General features: G+C 39.5%; 1 non-coding gene across 1 annotated transcript; it reads right to left on the reverse strand.

The window, feature by feature from the left end:
• Nucleotides 1-7,795: 7,795 nt before the first annotated feature.
• LOC148571313 (small nucleolar RNA R71) lies at nucleotides 7,796-7,903 on the reverse strand. Its single transcript, XR_015907865.1, has one exon. It is a non-coding gene; the product is annotated as a small nucleolar RNA R71 (small nucleolar RNA).
• Between the last annotated feature and the right edge of the window lie 3,856 nt (nucleotides 7,904-11,759).

Below are 11,759 nucleotides of genomic sequence, written 5' to 3' on the forward strand. Positions count from 1 at the left end.
GTGCTTTTGCTTGTTCTTGTGGCACCAACGTTTGACCTCACGTTTGAGGCAAACGTTGGCGCAAACATTGCCTTCCCCTGGTGCATATGCCATGCCAACGTTTGCCTCCAAGTTTGAGGCAAACTTGGTCGCAAACGTTGGCCTCCCCTGGTGCATGTGCTATGCCAATGAATGCTAATATTCATTCATTTGTTCATTGGAAATTAAAAATCATGCATGTATTCATTAATTAATTAATAAAGCCAATTGCATTAACGTTGAAAGGGCTTGATATGTTCTTTAGCCAATTTGGCTTTAATATTGCATGCTTTTATTGGCTTTAATAATTAATGCCAATGTATTAACGTAGCATTCATTCTTTAATGATCAAATGCTTTATACATGCATTAATTTTTATTAGCAATGCTAATTAATGAACTTTGAACGTTCATTCATGTAATGCCATGATGCATGCACAAGCATTAATGCATGTCAGTTCATGATGCCAAGGAACAAATGGTCATGGGCCACGCTTTTTCCTTCCTTAGGCCACGCTTCCCTTGTTTCTTTCTTTTCTTCACCTACAAGTAATCAAAATAACCAATCAAAGTATCACAAAATTCACAAGGTTTATAAATCAATTAATTATCAATTAAATTTAGCTTAAACCTCATGATTTTGTATCAATTAAAGGGTGGTTGATTGATTCAAAGAAACTATGCACTTCCAATCCAAATTACTAACTTATAGTGCAAGAAAGTGCATAAAACTTATTGAAATCAAAGAAAAAGACTAGTAAAACTAGGCTAAGATGACTTGTCATCACAACACCAAACTTAAAACTTGCTTGTCCCCAAGCAAGCAGTAAAACATAAAGAAAATTACTGGAAGCAGAGAAGTGTATAAGCCTTTTATTGGAAGACATTGAATACTGGTAAATGGGGTTTTTATGCATGGTATCTTAGTGATTTTTATTCTGTGGCTGAGACATCAACATCCCTTTGGATCCTTACTTGAATTACAAAAAAAATGAGACTTGTTATTGTTTGGTCCCTGGGTTTTTTTTTCTTTTTGTTGCTCTCTTTCTTGGCTGAGGCTTAATGCTGTGTTGTAAGGCAGCTTTTTAGAGTAAGCTTTCAGCCAGCATTCCCGACCCAGTTGGTTCAAGATGCTAGGTGTTGAAACACCCCTATGGGCTTACTTGCTCAAGCCTCTCCTTAGCACACACACATCACAGGCATTTAGCTTGTTTTGTTCATCTCTGTTTGTTCTTTGGAAATTGATGCCCAACACCTCTTTGGGTTACTAAATGCTTTGTCTCAAAGTAGCTCTTGATGGTGGACTTTCAGTTGGCGATCCCGGGTTAGTTAACTCAAGTTGCCGGGTGATGAAGCACCCCTTAGAACCTAGTTATCCAAGCTTATCTTTGTACAAGAGTATCACAGGCATTTATCCAAATTTGCAGCCATTGGTGCCTAGCCTTGTGTATTTCTTTTTGCTTATTTCTCTTGTATTTTCTTTCTTTTATTTTGGACTTTTTTCATTTGTCAAGTCTCATGAAATGTAACTCAAGTTTATATCACAAAGTCATGCCTGCATTCAGCCTTATTTATAAATCAACTATTGAACCAGCACATACCACCACATAATCTTATTTTGTCTCATATCATACCAGACTTTTACTCTTTCTCTATTTCACAGTTATTTTTCTTTTATTCAAGCATGAGGAACAAAGCATATAATTCAAGTAAGATGAAAATAAATCAAGCACTTAGACTAGTAAGCCATAACAGCATGAAAACAAACAAACTCGCAGACAGTAAATGAATCTAGAAAGATACTAATCAACAGGGGACATTTGCACTTTCTATTAACATATTTGAACTAGAATCAGTCAGAGAACAATACAACCTCTTGGAGTCTATTTGTTTCATCTGTGTCATCATCATTGTTGGGTTCCATGTCCTTCCTCTGTCCATGATGATGTATCTTTTCCTCCAAGAGATTGAATGACTTTCTACAAAAGATATTGAAAGTTGCTTGTTCCCCAAGCACTTGAGAGGCAGTTAGCATGCATGTATGCTTGTGATTCTGTGAACCTAAGTTGGTATGGGAACACCAAACTTAGTTCCTTGCCTACTTCTATATGTAGCAGAATAAATACATGCATGAAACATCAAGTACTTTTATTAAGGAAATAAACTATGAACTAGAAAACAAACTATGAACTAGAAAACAACTAAAAACTAGAAACATGACAATTGTTAAGCAGTTTCTCTGATGGTTTGGAGCCGATACTGATCATGCTGAGGGTGCAATGTGTTCTTAATGAAATTTTTGGTGGAATACCAAACTTAGCATCCAACATTCACCCCTTAATTATTTTGGTGTGCAACACCAAACTTAGCTCTTTGCAATACAGAGAAATCTATTCAACTCTTTTATTAACTTAGCTATGAAGAGAAAATTACCTTAGGTTGGGTTGCCTCCCAACAAGCGCTTCTCTATTGTCACTAGCTTGACATCTTGTTCTTTGATCATGGAGGCTGATAAGCATAGTGCCTTAGCTTTTCTCCTCTTACTGTGAACTTCCTTCCGGTCTCCTCTTTAATGATTTCTAGGTGTTCAAGTGAAAGGATCCGGTTCACAGTATAGTACTCAGATAATTGTGGACACACCTTCATTGGTTGGGTGTTCAACATCACTTTATCCCCTGGTGAAAAGCCTTCAGTAGGGATCTTCTTGTTTCTCCACCCTCTTGGCCTCTTCTTCTTTTCTTTCTCAAAAGATACTCCCTGCCTTGGTGGTTCCTTATCTGAGATGTTGAATTTCTTATCTGGAGGTTTTGGATCTAGTTCCTTCTTGATTTTTTTGGTTTGCTGCGCCATCTTTACTACTTTCAAGCATGGATTTAGAAGTCTTGGAGCTAACTCATTGACTACCTCCTTCAAGCTTTGATCCCTGGCTTTATCCTTCATACAATCTTCTTCTTGAGTGGGCTCATGCAGGGTTTTAAAAACATGGAATGCTAGGTGCTCATCATGCACTCTCAGCAACAATTCCCCTTTTTCAACATCTATCAATGCTCTGCTCGTGGCCAGGAAAGGCCTCCCCAGGATGATGGGAGTGTTAGGGTCTTCCTCCATATCCAGGATGACAAAATCAGCTGGGAGAAGGAATTTCCCCACTTTTACCAGCACATTCTCTACAACTCCAAGTGCTTGCTGAATGGACTTGTCAGCCATTTGAAGAGCTATTCGAGTGGGTTTCAGTTCAAAAATTTGAAGCTTCCTCATAAGAGATAGAGGCATCAAGTTTATGCTTGCACCAAGGTCACAGAATGATTTCTCAATAGTTATGTCTCCTATGGTACAAGGTATATAAAACCTTCCAGGATCATCCTTCTTCTCTGGTAGACCTCTTTGGAGAATAGCACTACATTCCATTGTCATTTCAACAATCTGTCCTTCCTTCAAGGGTCTTTTCTTTGTTAGCACTTCTTTCATAAATTTGGCATATAATGGCATCTGTTCAAGTGCTTCTAAGAAAGGAATATTGATGCTGAGTGTCTTGAATATGTCCAGGAACTTTGAGTAATGCTTATCCTCGTTTTCTTTTTTGAACCTCTGAGGGTACGGAAGTTTGGGGACATCTGGCTTCACCCCTTCCTTCTTCTCTTGTAGCTTTATTTCAAGGATGTTCTTATCTCTCTTTGAGCTTTTTGCATTCTCGGTCTTTCTATCCTCTTCACTTCTCTCTTCTGTCTCTTCTTGTGGAACTTGTCTGTTGTGTTCTTCCTGATTGATTGCTTCCTTCTCACTTCCCACTATGATTGCTTTGCATTCCTCCCACTTTGTAGCTTTTCCTTTGTCCCTTGGGTGGTCTTGAGTGGCACTAGGGGATGCATTTGATTGCTTCTCACCCATCTATGTAATTCATTTAGCCATTTGTTCCATATGCCTCTCAAGATTTCTGATTGAAGCTTCTTGGTTTTTACTTGTTATGGCTTGATCTTTCCTTGCTACTTCCTGATCTTGTCTTGCCATCTCTTGATTTTTCGTGAGTTTCTCCATCATTATGTCTTGGTGCTTCATCATCTTTTCTATCAATATCTCCAAGTTGGAGATCCTTTGAGTGTCTTGTGATGTTTGTGGATGGTTGTGGGGTGTTGAAGGTTGATGTGGGTGTTTTGGTTAGTGGTTTGGTTATTGGGTGGACAGTAGCTAGAATTTGGGTGGTTATTTTGGGGTTTTCTATATGGATTGGGGTTAGTGTTTTGCTGGTTGTGGTTTTGGTTGTTTCTTGAGTTGTTTTGGTTTGAATTTTGTTGCCATGGTTGCTGGTTTTGAGTGTGGTTATCTCCCCATCTTATGTTTGGATGGTTCTTCCAGGATGGATTGTAGGTGTCACCATAGACTTCATTTTGGCCGGAGCTTTGGTTGTGCACATATTGAGGTTGTTCCTGCTGCTGATCTTCTTGGTTTTCTTCATTTTGTCCCCATTTGGTTGATGATTGGCTTGTGTTGACTGCTGCAACTTGGAGACTATCAATCTTTTTAGCCATCTGCTCAAATTGTTGTTGAATCTACTGCTGCATTATCTTGTTTTGAGCTAGGATGGTATCCACTCCTTCCAACTCCATCAATCCTTTCTTTTGTGATGGTTGGTGTTGCCTTTGGTGAGCAAAGAAATACTGGTTGTTAGACACCATATCAATGAGATTTTGGGCTTTCTCTGCAGTTTTCATGAGTTGTAAAGAGCCTCCTGCTGAATAATCCAAAGCCTCTTGAGATTTCAATGTCAAGCCTTCATAGAAATTCTGCAATCTGTCCCATTCACTGAACATTCCAGGTGGGCACTTCCTGATTAGAGCTTTGTATCGTTCCCATGCCTCATACAAGGGTTCAGCATCCATTTGTGTGAATGTTTGTACTTCAGTCTTTAAACTAATAACTCTTTGAGGTGGGTAAAATTTGGCAAGGAACTTGGTTACTAGATCATCCCAATTGTTGATACTGTCTCTTGGGAAGGATTCCAACCATTGAGTGGCTTTGTCTCTCAGGGAAAATGGAAACAACAACAATTTATAACTATCAGGATGCACTCCATTAGTTTTGACAGTGTCACAAATCCTCAAGAAAGTAGACAAGTGTTGGTTTGGATCTTCCAAGGGGCCTCCTCTATAAGAACAGTTGTTCGGCACCAAGGTGATGAGTTGGGGCTTCAATTCAAAGTTATTTGCATCGACATTTGGGGTAAGGATGCTACTCCCACAATGCCTTGGATTAGCAAATGTATATGAAGCCAATACTCTCCTTTGGAGCTGACCATTGTCGTTGGCCACTCCCACTTGTGGATTTGTTAGATTTTCCTCCATTTCTTGGTTCTCTTCTCAACCTCCAAACTGTTTCAAGATCAAAAGGTGTGGATTCATCGCTTCTTCCTCCTGACATAAACATAGAACCAGGAACCAGAATTAAACACTCTATTGCTAGAGTGAAGTTAGTGTTAGCTTAAGCAAAAATTCAAAGAGTTAGTATGCTTAGTAAAAAGAAAGAGAAAAAGTGCTTAATCTAGATCTCCACTTCACTTAATTATTGTCAATCTAATTCAATCCCCGGCAACGGAGCCAAAAACTTGATGTGCGGAAAACGATCCGACACAAAACTCACCGGCAAGTGTACCAGGTCGCATCATGTAATAATAACTCACATGAGTGAGGTCGATCCCACAGGGATTGAAGGATTGAGCAATTTTAGTTTAGTGGTTGATTTAGTCAAGTGAATCAAGTGTTGGTTGAGTGATTTGTGATTAACAGAAATTAAATTGCATGAAAAGTAAAGGGAAAGGGGTAAATTGTAGGAAATTAAAGAGAACAGAAAATAAAAGTGCTGAATCTTAAAGAACAAGAAATTAAATGGCAGAAACTTAGAACGCAAGAAATGCAAATTGCAGAATCTTAGAGTGCAAGAAACATAAATGGCTTGAATTGTAAATGGGTCAGGGATGTGGGATTGCAAAAATTAAACAAGAGAACAGTAAATCTCAACAAACAGAAACGTAGAAGATGGATTTAATTAAACCGGATCTTAAATGCAAATGAAAATAAGCTTGGTGTAGCAATGAAACAAGGAAATTGAAATTGAAAGATGTAGATCTCAGGACTCAAGAGACTAGATAACCAATTCTAGATCTCACTGCCTTCTTAGATCCAAATTTAGAATTCAATCGCAAGAGATTATAAATCAAAACAGAAGAAAACTTGGATTCAAATCTCAATTCTCCAATGGTGCAGTGAAAGAAACAGAAAGAGATCTCAAGGTGAGATTGAGACAGAATTTCCTCAATTCTCCACACCCAAGACTCAAGCAAGAATTGCAATAAAGAAAATGAGAAAACGAAGAGGAAGAAAATTCAATTCTCCTCCCAGGTCCAAGTTACAGTCAGTAAATTCAAAAGTAAAAGTTGACGTCTTTCTAAATCAAACTAATATCTATTTATACACTTTCTTCAATTGATCATGGAGCCTTGAATTTGGGCCTTGGCCTTGATGGAATTGGATTGAAGATAGCCTCTGTTGATTGCCCTTGGTGTTGGAAAGAAATCCACTTGTGAACCGGACCATGGACCATTTACGTTTGAGTCAACGTTTGAGGCAAACGTTGACTCAAACGTCTTCGTATGTGGCATTATGCAGCTCGGCCAAGTTGCTGTCATCCACGTTTGAGCCAACATTTGAGGTCAAACGTGAGCTCAAACGTGGTTCTCCCATGCTACTCCTTTGGCCAATGTTTGAGGCAAATGTTGGCGCAAACGTGGCTCAATTAAATCATTAATCAGGGACTCCTCTTCATGCTAAATTGGCACCAATGTTTGACCTCACGTTTGAGGCAAACGTTGGCGCAAACGTTGGTTTACTCCAGGGGTGCTTTTGCTTGTTCTTGTGGCGCCAACATTTGACCTCACGTTTGAGGCAAACGTTGGCGCAAACTTTGCCTTCCCCTGGTGCATATGCCATGCCAATGTTTGCCTCCAAGTTTGAGGCAAACTTGGTCTCAAACGTTGGCCTCCCCTGGTGCATGTGCTATGCCAATGAATGCTAATATTCATTCATTTGTTCATTGGCAATTAAAAATCATGCATGTATTCATTAATTAATTAATAAAGCCAATTGCATTAACGTTGAAAGGGCTTGATATGTTCTTTAGCCAATTTGGCTTTAATATTGCATGCGTTTATTGGCTTTATTAATTAATGCCAATGTATTAACGTAGCATTCATTCTTTAATGATCAAATGCTTTATACATGCATTAATTTTTATAGCAATGCTAATTAATGAACTTTGAACGTTCATTCATGTAATGCCATGATGCATGCACAAGCATTAATGCATGTCAGTTCATGATGCCAAGGAACAAATGGTCATGGGCCACGCTTTTTCCTTCCTTAGGCCACGATTCCCTTGTTTCTTTCTTTTCTTCACCTACAAGTAATCAAAACAACCAATCAAAGTATCACAAAATTCATAAGGTTTATAAATCAATTAATTATCAATTAAATTTAGCTTAAACCTCATGATTTTGTATCAATTAAAGGGTGGTTGATTGATTCAAAGAAACTATGCACTTCCAATCCAAATTACTAACTTATAGTGCAAGAAAGTGCATAAAACTTATTGAAATCAAAGAAAAAGACTAGTAAAACTAGGCTAAGTTGACTTGTCATCACAACTCCCAACCTGAAGCAACTGTTACCAACTGGGATACGCTTAGGAGAGAATTTTTGGAAAAATACTTCCCAGCTAAAGTCACAAATAGACTGAGAAATGAGATCTCCTGCATTGTTCAAGGTAAATCAGAGACTCTCTTTGAATATTGGGAGCGCTTCAACAATCTCCTGGACGCATGTCCCCATCACATGATTGGTAAACTAGTATTGATCAGCTACTTCACCCAAGGCATGAACCCCCAGGATAAGACTACACTGGAAGGTGCCAATAATGGTTCTCTGAAAAAGTACAAAACCACAGATGAAGCATGGCAACTGATCAGGGACTTATCTGAGTCCACTAGGAATAACAGACAGAGGCGCAACCCCAAAGCTGCTGAAGAGATTTCCACTAGCAAAGAGACTACTGCTCTCATCCAGAGTATATATGAAATGACCAACCTACTGAAGCAGATGCAGTTGAATCAACAACAAGCGCAACAAGCTCAGCCTTCACCACAACAAAGCCAATAGTTAGTTCCATAAAGAGTATGCGGGATCTGTGCTGATTATAGTCATTATACTGATGAATGCCCACAGCTCCAGGAAGATAACACTGTGGCAGCCACTCACAACTTCTATGACCGCCCGAATCAAGGATACAATCAACAAGGTGGCAACTACAACCAAGGTGGCAACAATAGCCATAGATGGCAGGACAATTCCAACGAAGGCTGGAGAGATAATTCTAACCATGGCTAGAGGGATAACTTTAACAGAGGAGGCAGAGACAATAATGAAAACCAGAGGTGGAATAATAATAACAACAACCGACAACAGAATCAGAACCAACTTTACAGAGCACCTCACCTAAGACAACCACAAGGACCCCAGCAAACCCAACAATAAGTTTCTCAGACTGCTTATTCTAATTTCTCATCAAATAAAGAGATGCTCCGTTCTCTTGCACAAGGACAACAAGACATTTAACTCTAGTCTGAACGGCTTAACTGCCACTTTATAAGCTCTCATCTCCCGGATGGATTCCTCACTTAATTCTACACATCAACCTTCAAGCTGTAATAGAATTTCTTCTTAACCACTGCCTAATCCCAAGGGTGGCATCAATGCCATCACTCTAAGGTCCATAACCACACTACAGAAGAGGAACCATGAGGAGCCAAACCCACCAAAAAATGTGCCGACAGAGGATGTGGTGGAAGTGGAAGAAGCTGCAGAAGAAGAGGACGTACAAGACATAGTTGAAGAAGAAGAAGCTCAGCCGCAGAATGAAGCACCAAGGGATGCTAAAGCTACAAATCGTGCCCCTCCTATTCCATTTCCATAACTTGCAAGGAAAACTAGAAAGTAGATGGAACTTGACCCCAAAATGGTAGAAATATTCAAAAAGGTCGAGGTAACTGTTCCCCTTTTTGATGTTATTCAACAGGTACCTAAATACACAAAGTTTCTAAAAGATTTGTGCATACATAAAGATAAAATTAATGAATTAGAAACTATTCCTTTAGGTAGTTCTATATCTGCTTTAATGGGAAATATACCTGAAAAATGTAGTGATCCAGGTCCATGTATGGTTAACTGTACCATTGGAGTGTGATATTTTCTGACTGTATGTGTGATTTAGGAGCATGTGTTAGCAATGCCTTTGTCTATATATGATAATTTGAGGCTCCCTCCCTTAAAAAGATCGGCAGCTCGTTTTGTGTTAGCAGATAAAAGCATTATTACAGTAGTTGGAATTGCTAAAGATGTACTAGTGAACATTAAGGGGCTCACGTTTCCCATTGATTTCTACATCCTGGAAATGCCCCCCAATGACTCAGGAAGACCATCATTGATGACTAAAATTCACACCCCCATTCAAAAATTGGTGAATTAGTTCTTTTGGCAAGCACACCAAAATTATCGTCAAGTAATAACTCACAGTGGAGTGGGATCGTATCCCCAGAGATTGGCAAATTCGAGCAGTTTTAATTAATTGATGAATTAGTCAAGCGGATCAATAAGATTGTGAAGTGCAGAATTGTAAATGACATAAATGTAAATGACTAGAATATAAAGAAAGGTAATAAAGTGCAGAAACAGAAATGGCTGAATGTAAATTGCAGAATCATAAATGACTTGAATGTAAACGGGAATGGGGAATTACTGAATGTAAAATTAAGCTATAAAGAAATGGATAGATAAGAATGGGGAAATTCATTGAGATTGGGAGATGTTGTCTCTTTGGATCAAATCTAGCTTATATCCTCTTCAATCATGCAACTCATTGACCTCTTAGCAATCATGATTGATTGAGCCCCAATCCCTTGGTGACTCAATCTCTCAGATCTTGATCAATAGCCAATTCCTTGGTCTAATTGCTCATGAAGAGAGATAAGCTTGGTCCCTAATTATGCCACACACCATTGTAGGTCCAAGTAGAGGGAGGATTATATGTCACATATCCAAACACCAAAACCCAGATTCTACTCAGGTGTGAGAAGGGATTTCAAGCATGGTTTCATGTTTCCTTTCCCAAGGTTCCCATGAAACCCAATTGCATTCAATCTCTTTTCCAAGATAATTGAACACAAAGCATTAAGAACGAAATTCCTTCTAGAAAATCAAAGAGAAGATGAAGAGAAGAAGAATTTCACTATTATCAATCCATCAAGTACAACAGAGCTCCCTCTCTCAATGAGAGGGAAGTTAGCTCACTACAAGAAAAAAGGCCTATGCCCACACTTTTTTCTTGCCACGTTTCAAAATCATGGCCAAAAGTGGTCAATGGCCACGCTTTTACGAGGGTGGCGATTGATTAGAGATTTGGCCACTTTTTTTTGCCACGCTTCAAAAGCGTGGCAAAAGGGGTCTATGGCCACGCTTTTGTAAGGGTGGCAATTGAGCTGAGATATGGCCACGTTTTTTTTCTGCCACGCTTAAAAAACGTGGCCATAAATAGAAACAGGGACATTTTAAAAGCGTGGCGACAGAGTTTCGTTATAGAGACGTTTTAAAAGCGTGGCCGTTTCTTACAACTCTTTTGGCATGGTTTAAAAGCGTGGCCAAAAGGTCCTCGTACAAAATAAAATGCTCCGTTTTACTTCCTCATTCAAAACGCTGTTTATCTCCTTCATCATTCAAAACCCCCTTTCTCTTCAAAGAACACAGAAGGCCAGAACCCTAAAAGCTTCAAAGAAACCCAGTCCTCACCCCAGCACTCCGCGAAGAACCCCAGCCCTCCGAAGAACATCGCCGGGGCTCGCGATGCCTCCGTCGTCACTCTCTCTTCCGGCACTCCCATCATTGCTGCTCCTTCGGCGGTGATTCTCTCTGGTGGTGACTCCCTCGTCGCACACTGTCCATCGCAAACCCTCCGTCGCAAGTCTCTCTGGTGGTGTCTTCCCCCGAGTTCACTCAGTCGAATCGGAGCAGCCTCTGGACCCTGAATCCATCTTCTCCGAGAACGATGAAGATTCGAGCCCTAAATTCAGGGAGCAAAGCGTGGTTCTCCATTTGTTCTGGAGCTCATCTCAATCCTCGATCCCAAGCCCTAGCTTTCGCTCTTCTCTTGTCTTCATTCTCACCGTTCCCAATCACATCTCCTTTGATGACCTCATTCCCTGGTGCGGGCCCCACCTCCACCATCTGCACTGCCTCCTCTTCATCAGGTACCGTTTCTTCTCCGCAAATGTTTGTTGCTTTCTTTGCATATTTCTTTCATTGAAATCCCATAATTGTGATTTAACATGTGTAGTAATGATGGAATGGAATATTGCTACAGTGTGCTGATTGAACTTAGTTTTATCCAGCGTGCAGTTATTGAAATTTTACTTTGACATAGAGTGCATACTATGCTATAATATTAGAAGCAATGAAACTATTTTAGAAGCTAACAATATAAATGTTGTGAACTAAGTTGAAAAAATATGCTGTAATGAGATAGATAGATTTCCCAAAAGTTTCAATATTTCATTGTCTTTTCCTTTTCAGATTTTTCCTTAACACAAACACCATCTGGAAGCTGATCAGGACCAGAATTTTTTTCATATTGTTGAGAAGATTTTGT

This window comes from Arachis ipaensis, chromosome B3 (genome assembly GCF_059453495.1).
Source record: "Arachis ipaensis isolate K30076 ecotype BB chromosome B3, ASM5945349v1, whole genome shotgun sequence".
Lineage (NCBI taxonomy): Eukaryota > Viridiplantae > Streptophyta > Magnoliopsida > Fabales > Fabaceae > Arachis > Arachis ipaensis.